The following is a 14084-nucleotide window of genomic DNA, read 5'->3' on the forward strand; positions in this document are numbered from 1 at the left end:
CAGCATTTTTATTTCAGATTTCCACCATCTGCAGTATTTTTATTTGAACGTCCAAGCCAAAGTCTTTCAGACAAGACTTTAAACTGAAGCCTGCATAGGGCAACACAAATGTTTCCATGGAACGATTTTGAAAAGAGTAAGGCGTTCTTTGCCATGTTTGGTCAATAGCTATCCTGGAACTACTATCATGGATTATCCTGTCATACGACATTGTTCTTCGTGTGGCTTTGCTGTGCTTCTCCTCCACATTTCCAACAGTGACTCCATTACAAAAGTACTCTGAGACATCCTCAGATTTTGCAAAGCACGATGGAAATACAAGTTTGTCTTTTTTATATCCCCTGTTGCATACACTTCTGACTGGAAAACAGTCACGTTAGATAAAAGCAATGATGTTTGACCTTTGAAGAAAAGACAGATCACCTTGGGCTTAATGTTTCTTCGATCTTCCTTCAAGCATTTCATAAAAAACTTTATTAGCTTTCTTTACACTAACACAGGAGATGACCAAACTGAAATAAGCTGCTTTTAATTTCCTAAACCTGTAATCCCTCATTATTAATTGGTTTAGGGAGTTGATGCTCCTCAGGATCTCCTTCATCGTAGTCCATATGTCCCTCTCTGACATTGAGGCAATGGCCTGTCTGAATTGTGAGCTTGTCAAACAGATAGAGTTTGCTCATGTCATTATCTGAATGCAACAAACACAAACCTGCATTTATATGGTGCCTCTAATATGGTGAGGCATTCTCCAAGGCATGTTAACAAGAGGTTTGATACCAAACCACCGAAGGAGATAATAGGACAGGGGGTTGATCAATGCAGAAGACTAAAAGGAACAATATAAAAAGAGGGGAGGTAGTTAGAGGGATTTGCAGATGGAATTTCAGGGTTTGGAGCCTCCATGGCTGATGGCACAGCTCTCGAGTTAAGTGATGAAACTTACTGTGCTGATTTCTGCAACATCAAAACCCAACAGAGAATGCAATCACACGTTTACACACCTCACATGATTCATGTTTCCCCCTCAGCAAAACAAAAACTGACTGTTTTCATTACAATAGCACTCAGGCAACATGGTGGCTCAGTGGTTAGCACTGCTGCCTCACAGCACCAGGGTCCCAGGTTTGATTCCAGCCTTGGATGACTATCTGTGTGGAATTTGCACATTCTCCCTGTGTTTATGTGAGTTTCCTCCCACAATCCAAAGATGTGTAGGTCAGGTGAATTAGCCATGTTAAATTGCCCATAGTGCTGGGTGCATTAATCAGAGGGAAATGGGTCTTGGAGGGTTGGTTTGGGCTGAAGGACCTGTCTCCACACTGTAGGGAATCTAATCATAATCTGAAGTTTCCATTATCTATTAAATACCTGTCTGTATATAAAGATCTGGAAAAAGGACAAGTGTTCTGAAGACTGCCAGATGTCTCAAAGCCTTGACATTCGATGAAGTACTTCTGAACTGCAGTCTGTCTTGTAATGGAAGGAACACAAAAGTCAATTTGCATTTTGCAAACTCTCACAATTGGCAGGATTACAGTGATTGATTATCTGTTTTCATGATGGTGATACACATGAACGTACAAAGAGAAGCAGAAATAGACTATTTCTGTCATTCAGTAAGATGGTGATTAATCTGTTCGAGTTCCAAATTCCACATTCCCACTTTTCCTGATAACCCTTGGTCCTCTGGCCACTTCTGCCTTAAAAATATTTAATGATCTCATTTCAACTGCTTTTCCAGAATTCCAAAGTTGTAAAACTCTCCGGAAGAAAAACTCTCCTCTTCTTTTCCTGAAAGTGTAACATCCTGAATTTTAAAATGGAACTCACAGGAGGCAATGACCTTTCCACATTCACCTTGTCCAGAACACCCAGGATCTTACAAATTTCAATCATATGCCCTTCCCTCTTCCAAACTCCAATGGAAACAAGCCTAGTCGACTCAATTGTCATTGTAAGACTACACTCTCACTGAGGTATCGATCTAGAATATTGACTCTGAACCTCTCCAATGCTGTGAGACCATCAGAAATAGGAACAGGAACAGGCTGTTCAGTCCCTCAAGCCTATTCCACCACTCAATTGATCTGACACACTTCACATCTACCTTCCTGCCCTTTCTCTGTAACCGAAAATGTGTTGCTGGAAAAGCGCAGCAGATCAGGCAGCATCCAAGGAACAGGAGATTCGATGTTTCGGCATAAGCCCTTCATCAGGAAAGGGCTTATACCCGAAACGTCGAATCTCCTGTTCCTTGGATGCTGCCTGACCTGCTGCACTTTTCCAGCAACACATTTTCAGCTCTGATCTCCAGCATCTGCAGACCTCACTTTCTCCTCCTTTCTCTGTAACCATTGATTCCCCAACTGATCGAGCATCTCTGTCTCAGCCTTAAATATACACAAGGACTGTACCCCCCTACATGGGAAGAAGTTCCAAGCAGATCACAATCCACTGACAAAAGAGATCCCTCCTCATCTCAGTCTTCAGTTGGTGTAGCTTTATTCTGAGACTGTGCCCTCTGGTCCTAGACTCTTTCATCCTGACAGCATTTACCCTGTCAATACATTTACATTCCTTCTTCAGTCAGGAGACCATTACGGCACACAGTATTTGTGACGTGATTGAAGGTCAGATATTGGCAAGGACACACTGGTGAGCTCCAGGCTCTGCCTCAATCTAGCATCACAATTTTGTTCACAGCTACCTTATGGGACAGAAAACACCTCTATCTTTCTCAGTACAATCTCAAAGTGTTAGCCTTGATTTATAGATTCAATCCTGAAGCAGAACTTGAGACCAAAATTTGCTGACTCAAAGACAAGTGTGCTACCAACTGAGTCACTATAATTATAATAACATGACATTCACATTGTTGTAATTCAGGCTGGACATTGAACAAGTCCACAGAGCTCTCCATAGGCTGATATTCAGCTGCTCAGAGTAATTAAAGAATCTGAGATTTTTCGACTGGCCAAAAAAAAATCTACTTTTAAAACATGGACTGGCTCTAACTTCTTACAAAGAGTTTCTAAATCAATCTTTCAATCTCATTCCCTTTGAAGTGATATTCAAGAATTGCAGGAATCCAGTGGATAATACAACAGATTCGTGAATACGGGGAGCAAGTCCAAAAGTGAAACAAAACCGAAAAAGCTGGAAAAGCTCAGCAGCTCTGGCAGCATCTATGGAGAGAAATCTGTGATAACATTCTGGGTCCAATCACCCTTCCACAAAACAAAAGGGGTCACTTGTCTCAAAATGTTAACTCCGCTTTCTCTCCACAGGTGCTGCCAGACCTCCTGAGCTTTTCCAGCCATTTCTGTTTTGTTTCTGATTTACAGCATCCACAGTTCTTCTTCATCAATTTGATTTGATTTATTGTAGTCACGTGTACCTAAGTACAGCAAAAAGTTTTGTTTTGTGAGCAGTGCAGGCAGATCATAGCAAGCAAAGAGATGCAGATCATCGGGGTGAATAGATGGGAAGCTGGTGAAATACGGCAGGTCTGGCAGTCCTGACAAAGGGTTTTCCACCTCAGCTGCTGACTGACCTGTTGTGCTTTTCTAGCTTCACATCTACTGACTCAGCACCTGCAGGTCCTCACTGTGCCCAGATCATAGGGTGTTTAAACAGCATCAGGTATTTAGGTGCAAAAATGAACTTCTGTCAGATAAAGACGATGAAAGTGGGCACAGTGTCAATTCTCCGGTCCAGAGTGCTTGGGGTAGACTCATTTCTGGAGTTTAAAATTTCCTGGATTATACAGGTAAAAGTAAAGTTGTTATAGTCCCAGAGGACAGCTCTCTCATTGAAGAGATGAGTGCGAATGGTTTAACCTGCGAGCTACCATGCATTGAGTGAGGCTGAGAACGTAGGGTCTTCATGGTACCTCAGCTGGTGCAGAAGTTGAACTTCTGTCTGTATCACTCACCTTTGCAAACCAGTTGTCCAGCCAACTAAGCTAACCAACTCCTTGGCATTAATACTAGAATGCTTAACTACAAGAGAATGATGCCAAAAAGATTGTGAATATAAATATTTACCTGGAACACAAAGCAATGATAAATCATTATAAAGAAATATTAAAACAAAGTTCACTTGAGAAAATACTGTGTAATCCACGTTCCAACTCCCAGAGAATTGTGTGAAAATTCTGATGGTGACATCAATGGTCTTCTCTAAAACAAACCTTGATAACTCGTGTTTCCAAAGTATAGATTTCTGGATTGTGGAGGTCCATAAGACCATAGATGTGAACAGAAGTAGGCCATTCAGCCCACTGAGTCTGCTCCACTGTTCAAGGAAGCCATGGCCAATCTAATAATCCTCAGCTCCATGTTCCTGCCTCTTCCCCATAACCCTCAATTCTCTAACTGATTAAACATCTATCTCAGCCTTCAATATACTTCATGAGCCAGCCTCGATAGCCTCTATGATAAAGCATTCCACAGATTCACTGTGAGAGAATAAATTCCTTTTCATCTTTGGATTAAACATGTGATACTTTATTCTGCCTGAAATGTTAACTCCTTCTCTCTCTACTGATGTTGCCAGGTTATGGCAACGTTTTGGCATGTTATAGGAATGCTTCATATTGGTGAGTACATACAGAATTTCAACTTTTTAGTTCAGATTTCCAACCCAGACAGAAAGTCTTGCCACTTACACAACCAGTAAACATTTCAAAGCTACACCATCCCATTGATTGGTTAAGCCAACTTATTCTTGATATTTGGGCAGAATTCCTTCAATACAATCCATTGTCATACAATGTTGCAACTTGTATTAGAATCAATGACAAATAAATCTTGCACACAATGGTGGGACATTTATCCCATTGCAAGGTACGGTGAAGCTGTGGTGGTTCATATTGTACCGTATCTATGGCCACACAATGGCATTCCCATTCTCCTCCTCCTCCACCCAGCATGGGATTTACTGAAGTCAGAAGATAATACCATCAGTCCCATAAGGTCATTACTTTCTCTCCTTGACTCCATATAATCTCATTCCCACAGTCTGAACAGTGTATTTGATTTTCCTCAGTCTAACACTCCATTCCCTGACAGATTTGGTCATTTAAAACATTCCTTGGCTCTTGGAAGCAACAAACCTATCACCCCTTCCACCTTGTTCCACAATTCAACCTAGGTGATGACTCAGCTGTACTCAATGCCATTTTCCTGCCCCATATTTCCTGGTACCATTGTCTGAGAATGGTGCAGTGACCTGTTGTGACCATGTGAGAACAGGTGAACTTATTCCTTTCTGTTCAATCTCTTTGGTTAGTCACAACAAAGGTTTAAATTCATTTTACCTGCGGTTACACCTCTCCCCAATAAAAATGTAGTTACTTATTTTTGCTGGAAGGAACAATGAATAAATCAACAAGGTTTCCTAAAATCAAAGAACTCACGCGCGCACACACGCACACACAAACACATACATGCACACGTACATGCACACACACGAGTGCACACACACGTGCATGTACGTACACACAGACATGCACACCCGCACATATATATGCACGTACATGCACACACACATGAGCGCACACACACATACATGTGCATGTACATACACACAGACATGCACGTGCACACACACATACTCACGTGCGTGAGCACACACATACACATGTACATGTACATACACACAGACACACACACACACACACACACACACACACGCAAGTGCACACAACCATCTGATGAAGGAATAGCGCTCTGAAAGCTAGTGCTTCCAGTTAAACCTGTTGGACTATAACGTGGTGTTGTGTGATTTTAACTTTGTCCACCCCAGGATATTGATAGTGGAGAGTTCAGCAATGGTAACACAAAGGGAAATTAACAATTGTTTTTGCCATGTGACCACTGTTGTAACATAGTAAATACAACAATCAATTTATATACAGCAAGATCCTATAATCAACAATCTGATAGTGATCAAATAATGATACCTTTTGTCTATTGATTGAGACATGGATATTGGCCAGGACAGTGGATATAATTTCCCTGCTCTTCTCTGGAATTATGCTGGGGAGATTTTAGCGTCCATGCAGCTGGGGCCTTGATTTAACTCCTTATTGGAAAGAGACACCCTCGACAGTGTAGCACACTCTCAGTACTACCTAAAGAGAACAATCTCAACATACACAGCTGACACCCCTGACTCCTGTTAGCATCCAGACCATAAGCTCTGGAATTCTCTCTCTAAATCTCTCTGCATCCCTACCTCCCTGATTTTTAAGTCACCTTCATAGCTTTATATCATTTAAGACTTCACTGTTTGGCTCAGTGTCAAACTTTGTTCTATAACTTCTGTGAAACAATTTGTGATGTGCTAATGACTAATGTATAAATGCAAGTATTCAGTGCTTGTAATTCAGGGGCCACGGCTAAAATACACAGTAATCTGGGGTCAAGTTCGAACTCTGGGTTCAAAGTCTTCCCTGCGTTACAAAAGTGGCTGTATCTCAGAAACACTTCATTGGCTGTAAAGCGTTTTGGGGTTTCTTGTAAGGTGCTACATAAATGCAGTAGATTCCTTACTCCCTCATAGGACATTGGTCAAACTGGAGTACAATTTATACTGTCACCAGAGATGCAGGAATTAAAGATTAAACAGCATCGAGAAAAGTATATATTTCATCGAGCAATTGTGAAGAACTAACTGCTCCCCACGACTTTACTGATACGAAGAAGTGAATCATAAGAGAAAAGAGAAAAGGAATGGAATCTCAAAATTGTCAAAATTACTTTTTGTCCAGGAGGAATCGTAAATCTTTGGGAATATTCTGTCATTTGTTTTCTCCTGAAGCAAGTGTCATGAAGTGTACAAAGCAGATTAAAGTTGATAGTGATTGTTCGTCTGTAATACTTCTCTGGCATCAGTGATGGACCACTGGCTGAATAAAAATATCAACTTACTCAGTTTTCAGGTGTGCCTATCTCCAGAAAGATCATCAACAACCTTTAGCCAGTCACTGAGGCATTTTTCTTTTCGAAAGCAATAACTGACCCAGATCCATTTGTCAGTGGCTGAAATGATTCAAAAGGAAATGGGATTCCTCTTAGTAAGATCAGCTCTTCTCGAAGTTCCAGCTGATGAATGATTTCCAGTCAGGAACAACAGAAGAATACCTGGAATTCTGGTAGGTACAGGTTTTAGCGACTATAGCAAAAAAGCTTTGCTTCCATCTGGCTTGGATAGATTGAAGCCTCAAGGTTAAATTGGTTATTCCCAATTAGATAACCTGTCTCTCAATCCTCTTGCAATCTCTTTTTGCCTGTATCAATTATTAATGTCATACTCATTACTTTACTTCTTGCTGATCTCTGGGTTCAGTTCCTGTGGCCTCACATGAGGTTCCCCCTCATATCATAAATACTTTGAAAATACTACTCATTGCAACCTTTGTGAACTATTTGTGAAATAATAAGTATCTCAAATGAATAATGGGGCATTTTGTTGGTCTTAGCCCTTTCCCTGCATGCGCACAGTGAGGAGATATTGAGAATTCACAGAGATGTCAATTATGTTGTGTTTCCAGCTCTCTTCCTTCGTGTGTGTGTGTGTGTGTGTGTGTGTGTGTGTGTGTGTGTGTTTTGTCTGATTTGATCTTTTCTCTTTTGTACAGCGTGCAGTTCCTGTTCATTCCCATGTCTTCCTTCCTCTCTGTACTTTTCTGTTTTGCATTTCATACCTCACAAAATTCTTAGCTGGCTGTCTCTCTTTCTCAGACCTTTATGTTCCATGCAAAATTGAATGCCAATGCGAGGTGGGAATCTATGTGTACAGACTGACCACCTTTTAGCAAAGCTCCCTAGTATCTAACAACAAGAACAGAAATTGCTGGGTGGCATGGTGGCATAGTGGTTAGCACTGCTACCTCACAGCACTGTCTGTGACTGTCTGTGTGGAGTTTGTACATTCTCTGTGTGGGTGTACTCTAGTTTCCTCCCACAGTCCAAAGATGTGCAGGTCAGGTGAATTGGCCATGCTAAATTGCCTGTAGTGTTAGGGGTAAATATATGGGTGGGTTGCACTTTGGTGTGGACTTGCTGGGCCAAAGGGCCTGTTTCCATACTGTAAGAAATCTTAGGTCTGACAGTATCTGTGGGGAGAAATCAGAGTTAATGCTTTAGGTCCTGTGCTCCTTCTGCAGAAGGGCTTTTATTTTTGTTCCTGATTTCCAACATCCACAGGTACTTCAATTTTTATTTCCCCAGTATTTATCCAATTGATTTCAAGACTGATACTTACATTCCTTGGTAAACTATGCCATTCGTCAAAAACAATCAGCTAGCAAACTCTTGTAGAAATATTAAATTTGCACACAAATACTACTCTATTTCAATCTGGAACAAGAGCTCATAGTTTTAAGATAAGGGGTAGCAGATTTAACATAGAGATGAGGAGAAATTAGCTCTCTCAAAGGGTTGTGAATCTGTGGAATTCAGTCCCCCAGACTACAGTGGATGTTAGAACATTTTGTGAATTTAAGAAGGAGCGAGACAGGTTTTTAGTTAGTAATAGGTGAAAGGCTGTGGAGAGTGGAGTTGAGGCTGAGATGAGATCAGCCATAACTGTATTGAATGGTGGAGCAGGCTCAAGAGGCAGAACGGCCTACTCCTGCTCCTTATGTTCAATAGTTTATTAGTTAGTTGGTTAGTTAGCTAGTTAGTTGGTTTGCTTTTATGTAAAAGCTTGCTCAAGGGGGCATATTTGAAGAAACAGCTTGAAAAAGACAGAAAGGTGGGGATGCAGACTGGTTTCTGGAAAGAATTCCAGAGCGTAAGGTCCAGAGTGCTAACAGGAGGAAGGGATGACAGTCATTGGAGAAGAGGAGGTTGTTCTCAAAGCAGAAAGGGACATAATGCACGACTGTTTAAATGATAATCAATTTTCACCAAGCCACAGAGAAGGTAATGGTTTCACCAGGGGATTGGAAACCAGAAGATGCAAATATAAGCTGACACCCCAAAGAACCAGGAGGTATACACCACGTGTTTTTATTTTATACAGTCAGGTGTGGTGAGCTGAAATGCTTTGTCTGAAAGTGTGCTGGAAACAGATTCACGAGGAACTTTCAAACTTGCATTGAAGAGAAAAAATATTTCCAAGCCTATGAAGCAACAGAAGTTGAAGGGCTAATATTCACGATGGACCAAATGGCTTCATTGTGTACTGTAGGATTCTAAAGTCAGATGACAGTAAGCAATGAACAGAGGTGTTAACATTGCAACAGGATAACTGACCGCCTGGACAATGGATGACAGAGCTACACCATTTCAGACAGGAAAGGTACACCATCCCATTGATTGGTTAAGACAATAGACAATAGGTGCAGGAGTAGACCATTCTACCCTTCGAGCCTGCACCACCATTCAGTATGATCATGGCTGATCATCCTCAATCAGTATCCTGTTCCTGCCTTATCTCCATAACCCTTGATTCCACTATCCTTGAGATCTCTATCCAACTCTTTCTTAAACGAATCCAGAGACTGGGCCTCCACTGCCTTCTGGGGCAGAGCATTCCACACACCCATCACTCTCTGGATGAAGAAGTTTCTCCTCATCTCTGTCCTAAATGGCCTACCCCTTATTTTTAAGTTGTGTCCTCTGGTACAGGACTCACCCATCAGCGGAAACATGTTACCTGCCTCCAGAGTGTCCAATCCTTTAATAATCTTATACGTCTCAATCAGAACCCCTCTCAGTCTTCTAAACTCAAGAGTATACAAGTCCAGTTGCTCCAATCTTTCAACATAAGATAGTCCCGCCATTCCAGGAATTGACCTCGTGAACCTATGCTGCATTTCCTCAATAGCCAGAATGTCTTTCCTCAAATTTGGAGGCCAGAACTGCACACAATATTCCAGGGGTGGTCTCACCAGGGCCCTGTACAGCTGCAGAAGAACCTATTTGCTTCTATACTCAATCCCTCTGGTTATGAAGGCCAGCATGCTATTAGCATTTTTCACTACCTGCTGTACCTGCATGTTTGCCTTCGTTGACTGGTGTACAAGAACACCCAGATCTCTTTGTACTGCCCCTTTACCTAACTTGACTCCATTTAGGTAGTAATCTGCTTTCCTGTTCTTGTCACCAAAGTGGATAACCATACATTTATCCACATTAAACTGCATCTGCCATGCATCTGTCCACTCACCTAACCTGTCCAGGTCACCTAGTAATCTCCTAACATCCTCCTCACATTTCACCCTGCCACCCAGCTTTGTATCATCAGCAGATTTGCTAATGTTATTACTAATACCATCTTCTATATCATTAATATATATTGTAAAAAGCTGCGGTCCCAGTACTGATCCCTGTGGTACCCCACTGGTCACTGCCTGCCATTCCGAAATGGAGTCGTTTATCACTACTCTTTGTTTCCTATCAGCCAACCAACTTTCAATCCAAGTCAGTACTTTGCCCTCAATACCATGCGCCCTAATTTTGCTCACTAACCTCCTATGTGGGACTTTATCAAAGGCTTTCTGAAAGTCCAGGTACACTACATCCACTGGATCTCCCTTGTCCACCTTCAGAGTTACATCCTCAAAAAATTCCAGAAGATTAGTCAAGCATGATTTCCCCTTCATAAATCCATGCTGACTCTGACCTATCCTGTTACTGCTATCCAGATGTGTCGTAATTTCATCCTTTATAATAGACTCCAGCATCTTTCCCACCACTGAGGTCAGACTAACTGGTCTATAATTTCCTGCTTTCTCTCTCACTCCTTTCTTAAAAAGTGCTACAACATTAGCCACCCTCCAATCCATAGGAACTGATCCCGAATCTATCGAACTCTGGAAAATAATCACCAATGCATCCATAATTTCTCGAGCCACCTCCTTCAGTACCCTGGGATGTAGACCATCAGGTCCCGGGGACTTATCAACCTTCAGAACTAACAGTCTCTCCAACACCAATTCCTGGCAAATATAAATTCCCTTCAGTTCAGATCCTTCAGCCACTGTTACCTCTGGGAGACTGCTTGTGTCTTCTCCAGTAAACACAGATCTGAAGTACCAATTCAACTCTTCTGTCATTTCTTTGTTCCCCGTAATATATTCCCCTGTTCCTGTCTTCAAGGGCCCAATTTTAGTCTTAACCAGTTTTTTTCCCTTTCACATACCTAAAAAAGCTTTTATGATCCTCCTTTGTATTTTTGGCCAGTTTACCTTCGTACCTCATTTTTTCTCTGCATATTTCCTTCTTAGTAATCCTCTGTTGTTCTTTAAAAGCTTCCCAGTCCTCCATTCTCCCTCACCTTTGCTATGTTATACTTTTTCTCTTTTGACTTTATATGTTTCTTAACTTCCCTCGTCAGCCACGGCCATTCCTGCCTCCTCATACGATCTTTCTTTTTGGAATGAACTGATCCTGCATCTTCTGCATTATACCCAGAAATATCTACCATTGTTCCTCCACTGTCATCCCCCCTAAGGTATTTCACCATTGAACTTTGGCCAGCTCCTCCCTCATAGCTCCATAGTTCCCTTTATTCAACTGAAATATTGTCACTACCAATTGTACCCTCTCCCTTTCAAATTGCAGATTGAAGCTTATTGTATTATGGTCACTACTTCCCAATGGTTCCTTCACTTCGAGGTCCCTGATCAATTCTGGTTCTTTGCACAACACCAGATCCAGAATTGCCTTCTCCCTGGTAAATTCCAGCACCAGCTGTTCTGAGAGTCCATTTCGGAGGCACTCCACAAAGTCTCTTTCTTGAGGTCCAATACCATCCTGATTCTCTCAGTCTACCTGCATGTTGAAATCCCCCATAACAACTGTAGTAAAATCTTTGCGACAGGCCAAATTCAACTCCTTATTCAACTTACTACTGTTTTGGGGGCCTGTAGATAACTCCCAAGAGGGTCTTTCTACCCTTAGAATTTCTCAGCTCTATCCATATTGACTCTACATCCCTTGATTCTAGGTTCCCCCACGCAAGGGACTGAATATCATCCCTTACCAACAGGGCCAGCCCACCCCCTCTGCCCATCAGTCTGTCCTTACGATAGCACGTGTATCCTTGAATATTCATTTCCCAGGTCCTGTCCATTTGAAGCCACGTCTCAGTTATCCCCACAATATCGTAGCTGCCAATTTCCAAAAGAGCCTCAAGCTCATCCATCTTATGTCTAATGCTTCGTGCATTCATGTATAGTATTTTTAATTTGTTACTGCCCTCACCCTTCCCATCAACTCCCATCACTCAACCTTACAGCATGATCCCTTTCTGAGTTTTCTGCCTCATTGATACAGTTGTCTTTCTTGACTTCCCTTGTTCTAACTTTCCCTTCAATTTCCTTCTTAAACATCCAGTTTGTCCCCTCCCCCCGGCTACTTAGTTTAAACGTAGCTGTGTTGCAGTAGCAAACCTGCCTGCCAGAGTGCTGGTCCCTAACCTATTAAGGTGCAAACCGTCTCTCTTGTATAATTTATGCTCACCACAAAACATACCCCAGTGATCCAAGAATTTAAATCCTTGCTTCCTGCACCAGTTCCCCAGTCACACGTTCAAGTCCATTATCTCCCTGTTCCTGGCCTCACCAGCCCGAGGAACTGGAAGCAAACCGGAGATAACCACCCTGGATATCCCGTTTTTTAGCTTTCTTCCTAGTTCTCCGAAGTCCCGCTGTAGTATGTTCTTCCTTTTCTTCCCGACATCATTTGTGCCGACATGTACCACCACCTCTGACTCTTCACCTTCACCCTTGAGGATTTCCTGCACTCTGTCTGCAATGTCCTTAATCCTGGCACTAGGAAGGCAACACACCATCCTCAAATCCCGCCTGTTGCCACAGAAACCCCATTAATTCCTCTCACGATGGAGTGCCCTCTCACCACGGCTCTGTGCGATGTCTGACTCCTTGGCTCTGCCTCCACGCCAACTTTTGATTGACAGACCTGGCCGCCTCGCGGACTGGCAGTGTCATCTGTCTCTACTGTTTCCAAAAGATTCAACTTGCTCCTGACAGGTACTTCCCCCGGGGTCTCTTGTACCTGTCTCCTCTCTGCCTTCCTCATTGTCTGCTCTCTTCTGCTCTCTTCTGGTATGGTCGGTGTAATAACCTCGCTGAAGGTCCTGTCCAGAAAGATCTCGTTCTCTCGAGTGCAGAGCCGGTTGGGAAGGTAAGTGATTGTTATTTAAGAACTTGCCTTGACACCAACGGTCTTTTTGCAGCAGAGAGCGGCGGAAGCTGGGCGGAAGTGAAGTCGGAGCGCAGAGCTGTTGGGAAGGTAAGTGAACTCATCCACGCGCGCACACACACACGCACATATGCATATACATACACACAAACACACATGCACACACACAGACACGCACACACCACAAATGCACATATATATTTGCATTCACACAGACACACACACGTACACACGTGCGTGCGCACACAGACATATATCCACAAATGCACATGCATATATACAGATACACACACAGACATGCATACGCACATGCATGGACATGCACATGCACACATACACATACACACATGCATGAGCGTGCGCGCACACTCACACGCACACATGTTTTCAGAGTTTCCCTGTTATTCTTTCACATGACTGTGATGCAATAGTTTCAATACAGTAGTTTCAATCCTTTCTTTGTGACAAATTTCAAAGTTAAATTAATTAAATTAATAGATAGAGGAAGTTTGGACTTTTCTCCTTCGACAGAAGAAGGCTGAGATTTAATACAGATTTTCAAAGTCGCGAGTGGGCAGACAGGGAAGATAGGGAGAAGCTGTTCCTGCTCCTAAAAGAGAAAAGAATGAGAGAATATATTCCCAGTAGCACCCAGTTAATATTATCTCTCTCCAGCTCCACACCAGCAATCCCTTTGTCTGATTATCCTTTCTCTCTTTCTCAAGGAGCGTCTCCAACTATTTGATTCACTCCTTTACCCACACCCCCAACACCATTCCACATGCTCAGCATAAATACCACCCGTTCCCTGCTAGTTTCACATTCGACCGATGCTGCTAGTTTCTCAGCAATTTCTTTGTTTTTACCATAAACTTAAAGCAATGTGCAAAAGAAACAAGG

The sequence above is a fragment of the Hemiscyllium ocellatum genome, chromosome 36 (assembly GCF_020745735.1).
Source record: "Hemiscyllium ocellatum isolate sHemOce1 chromosome 36, sHemOce1.pat.X.cur, whole genome shotgun sequence".
Lineage (NCBI taxonomy): Eukaryota > Metazoa > Chordata > Chondrichthyes > Orectolobiformes > Hemiscylliidae > Hemiscyllium > Hemiscyllium ocellatum.